Source organism: Oncorhynchus keta, chromosome 18 (genome assembly GCF_023373465.1).
Source record: "Oncorhynchus keta strain PuntledgeMale-10-30-2019 chromosome 18, Oket_V2, whole genome shotgun sequence".
Classification (NCBI taxonomy): domain Eukaryota; kingdom Metazoa; phylum Chordata; class Actinopteri; order Salmoniformes; family Salmonidae; genus Oncorhynchus; species Oncorhynchus keta.
In genome coordinates, this window is record NC_068438.1 from 7,126,421 (window position 1) to 7,138,021 (window position 11,601).

The 11,601-nt window shown below is 41.0% G+C and overlaps 1 long non-coding RNA gene across 1 annotated transcript; it reads left to right on the forward strand.

Annotated features, from left to right (window-relative positions):
* Positions 1-322: 322 nt before the first annotated feature.
* LOC118397150 (uncharacterized) lies at positions 323-7,444 on the forward strand. Its single transcript, XR_004828356.2, has 3 exons — positions 323-496; positions 6,335-6,433; positions 6,880-7,444. It is a non-coding gene; the product is annotated as an uncharacterized LOC118397150 (long non-coding RNA).
* Positions 7,445-11,601: the final 4,157 nt, after the last annotated feature.

Genomic DNA, 11,601 nt, shown 5'->3' on the forward strand with positions numbered 1-11,601 from the left:
TAAGTCCTATTACTGCATAATTCAAATGCACAAAAATGTATCTGAAATGCAGCCATACACATCATCAACCGTCATTTTATATACAGTACAGTATATACAGTATACAGTAGTCAAAAGTTTGGACACACCTACTCATTCAAGGGTTCTTCAAAGTAGCCACCCTTTGCCTTGATGACAGCTTTGCACACACTTGGCATTCTCTCAACGAGGTAGTCTTCATGAGGTAGTCACCTGTAATGCATTTCAATTAAGAGGTGTGCCTTGTTAAAAGTTAATTTGTGGAATTTCTTTCCTTCTTAATGCGTCTAACACATGAAGGTCAGTCAATCTGGAAATGTGGCTTTCAGATAGCACTGTAATAATGCAATATCTTAGTAATTTGAAGAAGTAAACGGTGGAATTGAGCCCTGGGACTGATATGAAATTAGAGGCTGCCATCTGGTGTTTGGGTTAAAGATAAGCTTCCGGTGGACCAACAGATTGGCTGCCGGTGAAAGTGAGTGATACTCGTTGAACTCAGGCTGTAAGGGACACAGGTACGAATCATTGAATAAGATACATTTTTGACGTTTGTAATACATTTTATTATTTCTTCATTCGATAGTTTCAATAACACCAGTGAATTAAATGGCAAGGTAATGTCATCTAAAAAACAATCTCTTTCCATTGTGTGAAACACTGTCCAGAATTGGAGTAGATCCAATTAAATGTTTTAGGACTGAGTATTGAGCTGATAAGTCAACACCAACCTTTTTGAAGGCACTAGCAGATGTGTTAAACAACAGGTTTTACATTTTGACTAGTTTATGTCCCAGGAACAGTCAGTACAGAACAGGTCAATGCAACCCGATTGTGGGAAGAGCTATGGCAACAATGGTTAAACGTTGAGAGATTTATTTACCTCTGGGTCTACAGATCCCTTGTGTATCTGTGTGTATTTTAGATTGTACAACCCAGATTGAAGGGTTTGACAGGATAACGGGTCTGGTTTTGTGTTGATTTTGCTTACTTTGATAGAAGTATAGGACATCCTTTGATAGTTTAATCCATAATATAATGCTTACCTTAAAATGAAACAATAATTATCACAGAGTGATAAAAGGAGGGAATGTGAGGGAAAATGTTGTCTGAAGAGATGTGAACCAATTGGAACACCTCAGTTTTAGTATTTGAGAGTAGAAGCCTAATTTTTTTTAAATACAATTTACTTAACTAGGGAAGTCAGTTAAGAACAAATTCTTATTTTCAATGACTGCCTAGGAACAGTGGGTAAACTGCCTTGTTCAGGGGCAGAATGACTTTTAAAACATTTTTTTTTAATCTTGTCAGCTCTGGGATTTGATCTAGCAACCTTTTGGTTACTAGTCCAATGCTTTAACCACCTGCTGCCCCACACGCAGGAGCAAAGTTCATATTTAATCATGTAAATCATGCTGACATGACTGGTTTGTGTAACAGTATATAAGAACTGAAAGGGAATGCCCTTTTCAGAGTTTACATCATATTTGGATTGAGTTTGTGAACCTCTCTGGCTGTGATCATAAAGATTGATTCATGCACATTGAGTTTGAGTCCATAGTGGTGAATTTCCACGACAGTCATACCAAGGATAATTTAGCTATTTGAGTTAGAATTTTAAGCCTCCTTAATAAAGTATCCAAAAATTATATCAACATATTTTTTTGCTCTGTTTTTTAGGGGGCATTACTAGCCCATACAAATGCCTTGAATTACAGATTCACCACATGGAACAACACAGAGTCCCAAAAAATAAGTTAGTTCTGAAGTGTTTCTCCTATATCTGAGATAAATATATATATATATATATTTTTTACAGGTATTAAACACCTTATTTTTGGCATTAAACATGTACTGTCAACTGTGAGACCTAATATAGACAGTTGTGTGCCTTTCAAAACCATGTCCAGTCAATTGAATTTACCACAGATGGACTCCAAGTTGTCGAAACATCTCAAGGATGACTGGGTATTGTGTGTAGATTTATGAGGGGAAGAAATAATTAAATACATTTTAGAATAAGGCTGTAACGTATCAAAATGTGGAAAACAAAAAAAAAAGGGATCTGAATACTTTTCTGAATGCACTGTATACAGTACCACCATTCATTTTTCTCAACTGGTACCGGGGGTACTTGAGACGAGTCTTGTGAGGCCTGTGGGCGTTCTAGAGCAAAACCACTGACATTTACATGTTTGTGAGAGTCTCACGTTTGCACAGAGGGATTATATTAGTGTGTAGCCCAAAAGGTTTGGATGCTACAGACAGAAGTTGCCAGATCAGGGAGCAAAAAAAAACACCATTGTGTTTGTGAGAGTCTCCTCTTTCCATAGAGGGCCTATCCTTATCGCGTAATTTACTAGCGAAGAGGAGGCGAGGTGTGTTTACTGCCCAGATAATCAGTTTGTCTGCCTCTACAAATGAGATGTTCTGCTCTTAATCTGAGCGAGGAATTTAACTCGGATATTATGATGAATAATTCTCTCTCTTTCTCTGCGGAGAAACTGTTCTGCCGTTGACGAGTTAGTAAGGATAGAGTGGACTCCAGTTTTCTTTTAGTTGAGACCAGAAGCAAACGCCATTGCATTGTTCATAATGAACCCTTGAATGGCATCCCACAGGAATATCTTGTCATTCACAGACTCTTTGTTGCGGAGGATAAATTCATGTAAATCAGTGTGTGTGATTAAATCTCCACCTTGTGGCACGATTTGGAGCATTGGTTGTAGGCAATTTGCATACATTTGCATTATGATCAGGCATAGACACATGTACAATTTTCACCTTCTGAACTAGATGCACTAACTGTGATGAAAGTGATGTGTAATCTATCCTTGAAAATGATCAGTCTAGCGAGGTAAAAAGTATATTCTTCAGCTGTGGGTTATGTACGCCCCATATATCTGCTAGTTTAAAATCAGAGAACATATTTCACAATGCTATGGTGGGAGGAGGTGCAGTACCCAATTTGTTAGATTTCTCCATTGTCAGGATGAGTGTTGTGTTCATGTCATCACACAGGACCACATGGAAATCAGATAATCCAGCAAGTATTTTGAAAAGATAATCAAAAACCATATGCAAAAAGATATGGGGGCATATGCAAAAATATATTTTTTTTAAAGCAAATTTAAGTCATGACTGAGACTGGACCAAAAGACTGAGGTGGGTTTTCCTTTGACTTCCTCTAACTAGGCCCTGCTCCTTTCATATTTATTTTTGATCCAGCGAAACTCTCTAGTCCCTGTCAGTGACAAGCATACCAATAACATGATTCTGCTACCACAACACTTGAAAATACAGAGGATTTTACTCTGTGTTGTATTGTATTTGACCCAAGCCTGCAGTTTTTTAATTTAGGCCAAAAAGTTCATTTATTTGCCGTGCCGTCTTGCAGTATTACTTACTGGCCTTGTTGAAAACAGAATGGATGATTTGTTAAACACACACTTCCTTATTTTCTCTTTGTCATACAGAACAGTAATTTGGAGGGAAAGCAATGCTGTTGATCCTCTGTATTGTGGTGGCAGCATCATGTTATGGGTATGATTGTCACCGTCAGAACCAATGAACCAGGATACAGGCAGGGTGCTCCACATCCTACTCCGACTAGGCCTATTGACAGGGATAATGTTGCATTTCCTATTTGTCAGTATGAATGAAATGAGTGAGTCCTGCCCTGATGACTGTATTAGGTTTACAGTACTTGTCCTATAATATTTTTGTAGTCTTACGTTTTTACTTGGAATAGTGACAGCTTAAGCTCTCTGTTCCGGAATGGAATGCTCGTTATAAAGCCATCTGCTCCTGCTAGTTAGTAACAGGTCTACTTCTTGTAGCTAGCTATCTACGTTGCTAAGGTTGTGCGTTTTATGTCAAGTTGGGAGTTAATTTACAGCTTTCATTGATGGTAGTATGTTTCTATTACTAAATAGATTACAAATATTTAAAAAAAGACTTTACCCCTAGCAGTTTGCCAGACTGAGATCTCTCTCAAGTTGTCACCAGCAGTGTTTAAGTGCCTTAGGTAAGGAGAATGTGATTGGCCGACGTGATCAGCGTAGTTTAGATTTGTTTTCTGTTTTAGTACTTGGCAGTGTTTGCCTGTATAGCTAGTGAAGATAACAGTCAGTACACGACATGACCAGAAGTATGTGGACACCTGTCAAACATCTCATTCCAAAATCATGGGCATTAATATGGAATTGGTCCCCCCTTTGCTGCTATAACAGCCTCCTCTCTTCTGGGAAGGCTTTCCACTAGATGTTGGACATTGCTGCGGGAACTTGCTTCCGTTCAGCCACAAGAGCATTAGTGAGGTTGCTCACTGATGCTGGAAGATTAGGCCTGGCTCTACAGTCAGAGTTCCAATTCATCCCAAAGGTGTTCGATGGGGTTGTGGTCAGGGCTCTGTGCAGGAAAGGGCCTTCCCCCAAACTGTTTCCTCAAAGTTGGAAGCGCAGAATCATTTAGAATGTCGTTGTATTCTGTAGCATTAAGATTTTCCTTCACTGGAACTAAGGGGCCTACCCCGAACCATGAAAAACAGCCCCACACCATTATTCCTCCTACACCAAACTTTACATTTGGCACAATGCATTCAGGCAGGTAGCATTTTCCTGGCATCCACCAAGCCCAACTTTGTCCTTTGAACTGTCAGATGTTGAAGCGTGATTCATCACTCCAGAGAACACATTTCTACTGGTCCGGAATCTAATGGTGGCAAACGTTACACCCCTCCAGCTGGCGCATGGTGATCTTAGGCTTGTGTGCGGCTGCTCGGTCATGGAAACCCATTTCATGAAGCTCCCTACAAATAGTTATTGTGCTGACGTTGCTTCCAGAGGCAGTTTGGAACTCTGTAGTGAGTGTTGCAACCAAGGACAGACGGTCTCGTTCTGTGAACTTGTGTTAACTAACATTTTGCGGCTGAGCCATTGTCACTCCTAGATGTTTCCACTTCAGAATAATAGTACTTACAGATGACCGGGCAGCTCTAGCAGCGCATAAATTTGATGACCTGACTTGTTGGAAAGGTGCCATCCTATGATGCGGCCACGTTGAAAGTCACGGAACTCTTAAGGAAGGCCATTCTACTGCCAATGTTTGTCTATGGAGATTGCATGGCGGTGTGCTCGATTTTATACACCTGTCAGCAACGGGTGTGGATGAATTTGCCAAATCCACTATTTTGAAGAGGTTTCCACATACTTTTGTGTATATATAGTGTATTTTGAAAAGAGTTAGCAAGAATTGACATCGTCAACGAATGGAAATGTGCTCAGGATAAATTAATATGTCAAAAGCAGCTCCTCCCAAAATCATTTCGAAAAACTAAAGCAGAGACGATGCTTCGACTCACTGCCTTTTCCTCTTTGTTGTTCTAGAAGTCTGAAACAAAGATTGAGATGGAGGAATATATTATGCAGTTGCCTAAGCTAAATAACCTTGTTTCAGGGAGGAAGGTGTTTGCCGTTGTGGACTTTCCACTGACAGCTACTGTCCCTGGCTGTAACAACTTATTTATTCTGGGATAATTAGCGCGGCCCCGGCGCCATGATTAATGCACTTTGTCATCGTCAGCACGATATAATCATCCAACGCTGCCTGTAGCCTATAGCAAGATGATGCACTTCAAAACGAGTTCAATATCTCAGCAAAAACAACAGCATGTGGCGTGTACAGTCACATACTGTATACAGTCATTGGGTGCAACCCATTTCACGTAGCTTAGGCCTCGTCTGTAGCCTAGGCATGGCCTACGGTCAGTTACATTTGAAAACTGTACGATAACAATCATTCTCTTAGCTTAGGCTAATAATTGTGTGACTATAAAACGGGGTCAAATTAAATATAGGTAGAGGTGGTCACTGTCTAGGCTATTTTTAGGCCTACCTGTGACAAGGTTGCAAGAATATGACAATTCGTGGAAAGGATAACGCATTGAAGATGGGATGATTGTTGATAGTTCGGAGAACTATAAGCCAAAAATCTTGGCTGTTTTTGTCAAATGTCCACAGGATATTCACCCATTTAGCCTATAGGTAGGTGTGTGTGAGTGTGTTCCTGCCTGGGTGCATGCATGTGCGTGTGTGTGAGAGAGAGCGGTGGTGATCAAGGAAATGGTGATTGAGATTATGATCACAACGGGATGATGATAGGTAAATGAGTCTCTGTATGTGTGTGTGAGAGAGAGCGGTGGTGATCAAGGAAATGGTGATCAAGGAAATGTAAAAGAGTGAGATTATGATCACAACGGGATGATGATCGGTAAATGAGTCTCTGTATGTGTGTGTGCATTCACACCCTAACACAGTGTGGCTGTTGTGGGGTTGGAGGACGGTGTTTACAGACGGACACCCCTTTGACCTAGATGAGGTCCTGCAGGAGCTGCACAAAAGGGACAAAGAGAGAGGTGTGTAGACTAAGCCTACTGGTCTATTAAAATGCGGTGTATTCATTCGTCGCCTGTTGCGAAAGCGTTTTACAACGGAAACCGTTTGCTCCGAACGCCCTTCAACGTTTCGTAAAAGCTGCAGAGTGCTTAAAAACGAAAGTTGTAGTTCATTTTTAAATGTATGGTTTCCACTCATTGCCATTCCAATCCGAATAGTCTGCGAAGTGTTTGGCACAAGCTGCACACATGTATAAATGAACAATTCTTCCATGCTCCAAAGTGGAATAAAGTCTGCGGGGTTCAATCCAACTTCTTCCACCTGCATATTTTTTTTTAAGAGGGACTTGACTGAACTACAATTTGCATTTTAAGAACTAAACAGAACTCAACAGCTTTTGGATTAAACAGACAAAACATTTTGCAACGCAATCCAACTAATGACTACACCCTTGGATGTTTTTCAGGTTTGCTCATAGCAGAAGACAAGTCTATGGTCATGGCCAAACAATGTTTTGCCTCCATCTCGTGGCCACATAGGGTATTAATTCACTACTGAAATGATTGAGAGCGGACAGCAGGATTTGAACCATCACATTTACGGTTACTGGGCACTTAACTGTCTGAGCCATTAATATCCAGACCTCTTGGCAGTGGTTCATTGTAGGCTTCTGCTAACATAGGCTGCAGTACTACTTGGCAAAGTAAAGGCCTAATACCACAGAATTACATGGTCTCAGTGACTCATTTACATTTTAGCAGATGCTCTTATCCAGAGTGACTTACCGAAGCCATTAGGGTTAAGTGCCTTGCTCAAGAGCACATGGACAGATTTGTCACCTGGGATTCAAACGTGTGACCTTTCGGTAACTAATAGGCTATCTGCAACCCAGTATAACACTTTGTCAAATTTACACAGCTTAATTTTCAACTTACTTTGTATTAAACACAGGACAGTTACAGTGGGTCTACAGTTTATCAATACAAAAGGAAGGCAGTCTCACACAATACAGTCAGCAACATACAAGTGCCCAGCCGTCCTACGGTAGGTGAACCTCTTCAATCTTTCTTTGCTGGAACACACATAGCAGAAGGGCAGGACATTAACAATAGAATTCACAGAATATTCTCTTGTTAAAAAATAGTGACCGTTACAATGCCATTTATATATTCCTCCCTTCGGGAGTAGTAGATAGATGTAACATAGTCAATTATGTGATTTTGGTATGAATGTGAATGAAAGCCTAAATTACTCGTACTATTACGTCTAGTAATATGTACAACTGATTCATTAGAACTATGTACATTGTGGGCCATCATTCATCCTTCATGAATAATCTCGCATTCTTCCAGTACCCAAAAAACAAGAAAGTGTTCAGGCAGAAATTATTAAGAGCTGCCACAACTGGTGTTGACCTGGAAAAATTTGGCCCAAACCGGGTGAGATGGATGGCATTCATTAACGGCCTACGCTCCTTATAGGAGTGCTTCAGTCAAGTAAGTCTTCCAGACCCCTTACTCTATGTCTCAAAATGCAAACCAGCAGATGTCACTTTAATACTGCTTCATAACTGCTTTCCCCGAGAGCAAATTGCTCAATGGGTCACTCTGGTATCAACAACACCACATTTTAATTTCTTGACCAATGACGGATGGATGTGGACTGCCTCTCATTCAAGATGTCGCCTGTATCTCATCTTTTTGTATTCCATTGTCTGATATCAGGACACTCACCCGGGGCTTTCCACACTGGCGGATTTTGTTGCCTAGGGGATGAGAGAGAAAGACAATCAGCGAGTACTGATGATACAGTCTATTACAGCACTCCGCATTCCACTAATAGACAGCAAGGCAATAGAGAACACTATCATTAAATTGGTTTAAAATGGGGTTGTTAGATGTCAGTCAGGTTGGAGAGTGCGCACGCACGCACGCACGCACGCACGCACACACACAGTCTGGTCTGGGGACTCACTGGCAAGCAGGAGAACAGACAGGATCATGATGACAGCAACAAAGGTCAGACCTCCAATACGAAGAGTCTCGTAGTCTACAACACAGAGGACACACCCATCATAAGTTCACCTACGGCAACATCTGTCTGTCTGTCTCTCTCTCTCTTTCTGTCTCTGTCTCTGTTCTTGTCACTGTCTGTCTCTCGCTCTCTCAATTTCAATTCAATTTAAGAGCTTTATTGGCATGGGAAACTTGTTTACATTGCCAAAGCAAGTGAAATAGATAAGAAACAAAACCGTTTTACAATAAACATTACCCTCACAAAAAGTTCCAAAAAAAGGTCATATTATGTGCAACTAGTTAAAGTACAAAAGGGAAAATAAATAAAATATATATGGTTTGTATTTACAATGGTGTTTGTTCTTCACAAAATGAACTTTTCTTGTGGCAACAGCTCGCTCTCCCTCTCTCTCGCTCTCTAGCTCACTTACTCTCTCCTTGCCATTAGGCGTTATCAAATTACCAAATGACTGTCTGTCAGATGATCCTTTTCCTGCAGTACCATTTTGTTGTCTCTTACCATACACAAATTCTGCATCAGGGTCGTACTCGGGAGCTGAGGAGAGAGGTAGAGAACACGAGGTAAGTTCCAAGAGGATATACACACTCTACAGGCCGACACACACATAGGGGTGACAGAAATAGAGTAGACAAAGAAACATACTGTTGTCCCATGAGAGGGGTAGACCTCATAAAGAAGTGGTCCCCTCTGATCCTCTACCTACATGGATCTGGGTAAGCGTCAATGGCTGCCTACGCTGGAGGCTCCTGTCTATGTTTATGGTTGTGGATTTCCTGTGCGCCCGATTTCAAATGCCGTGTGCAGTTTAATGATCCCCATGCAATGTACATACACAAACATACACCATATTGTCTAATATACAGTACCATGGTTTTCAGCCAATCAGCATCCAGGGTTCGAATGTCCCGGTTTCTAATAATACATGACTGGCTCAAAAGTAAACCTGACCCACAGGAAGTCAATGTAAATCTCCCAGAGCAGGTCATGCCAATATGTTTCGATGATCCATGGTACCTGGTTTGTTTGACCGCTCCATAGATAAGGAACAGGCTAACATGTTGTGTCTCACTCAGTCAATGGGAAGTAGTGGCGACTGAGAGTGGTTTGCTTGACTACGTGAAGGTGCTTTGGGATTTGTACTGTATGTCTCGCAGTGCACCGCGAAGCTAGCTAGCTCTTGTCGGTCTCTATAGCTGTAAGCATAGCAAATCAAAGTTTACTATGTAGCTAGAGCAACGAGCTAGAACAACGAGTTAGCACATGGTTCCCTGTGGCTTTCTGCCCATTACCTGTCTGGCTAATGATGTACATGAAACATGATCAGGCCACAGGTTGTGCCTCTTGCCTGATAAACCCATAGTATAAGAGAACTGGGACTAGAGGGGACACCTATGGGCATGATCTCCATTTTTTTTTTTTAAATGTGTATATATATATATATATATATATATATATCATAAATGAATTATGGTCAATCATCATGAACTAGAATACAACATAGTGAGTCAAAACATTAAACATCTGTGCAAAAAAAACCAAGCTATTTGTGTCTATGACCGGTAGCAGTGTAACACGTACCTCCAGCGGAGGACATGATGGCCGGTCTGTGTGAGTCTGTTCGGATGAAGGAAATGAGTAAGTGATATACAAAAGCTGCATCCGTGTCTACAATAACATTTGTTGGATCCCTAGTCATTCATTGTTGTATGGCATGCTTTTTGGTTTGACACCGGCGTTGCTGACAGGGCAAAAGTGGTGAAAATGTAACATATTTTAGCTTGTTTAGTTAGCAAATAATTTATCTCAGTAGCACTACCAATGAAAACAGGCATTCTGTTAGTTCTGAAAGCCATTGTCTCGCGTGGTTATGGATTCAGACAGATTACATTTCAATAATCTGTTTTTAATAAATCTGAGGAATGGATTTTAATGTTTTTATGAAAGTCCGTTGACAGGCTAAGGAACATTAGATGTCCAAACAAATTGCTATAGATGGTTCTTAATCCTCATGTATCTGACTAATTCCTAGAGACGGTAGTAGAGATATTGATTTACACACACACACACACACACACACACACACACACACACACAATCAGTACTCTGTTCTGTCCTTTTGATCTAAATCTCTATGCCTTTAATCATTAATTGCATGGATTGTGAGATTAAAACGTCCCTGAGTCAATTTTGTGTGGCTAGTCTCACGTGTGTGTGTGTAAGTACGAGCTGTGAGAGTGTATTTGTGTGTGTGTAGACATACAGTACCAGTCAAAAGGTTTGGACACACCCACTCATTCAATGGTTTTTATTTGTATTTGTACTATTTTCTACATTATCGAATAATAGTGAAGATATTAAAACGATGAAATAACACAAATGTAATCATGTAGTACTCTGCTTTTCCTTCACTCTGCCGTCCAACTCATCCCAAACCATCTCAATTGGGTTGAGGTCTGCTGATTGCGGAGGCCAGGTCATATAGCCCTTACACAGCCTGGAGGTGTGTTTTGGGTCATTGTGCTGTTTAAAAACAAACGATAGTCCCACTAAGCGCAAACCAGATGGGATGGCGTATCGCTGCAGAATGCTGTGGTGGCCATGCTGGTTCAGCGTGCCTTGAATTCTAAATAAATCACGGACAGTGTCATCATCAAAGCACCCCCACAACATCATACCTCCTCCTCCATGCTTCACGCTTCACCTACTCTGCGTCCAAAAATCTCACATTTGGACTCATCAAACCAAAGGACAGATTTCCACCAGTCAAATGTCCATTGCTCATGTTTCTTGGCTCAAGCAAGTCTCTTCTGCTTTTTGATGTCCTTTGGGGCGGCAGGGTAGCCTAGTGGTAAGAGCATTGGACTAGTAACCGGAAGGTTGCAAGTTCAGCCCCCCCCGAGCTGACAAGGTACAAATCTGTCGTTCTGCCCTTGAACAGGCAGTTAACCCACTGTTCCTAGGCCGTCATTGAAAATAAGAATTTGTTCTTAACTGACTTGCCTAGTTAAATAAAGGTAAAATAAATAAATAAATAAATAGTAGTGGTTTCTTTGCGGCAATTTGACCCTGATGGCCTGATTCACGCAGTCTCCTCTGAACAGTTGATGTTGAGATGTCTGTTACTTGAACTCTGTGAAGCATATATTTGGGT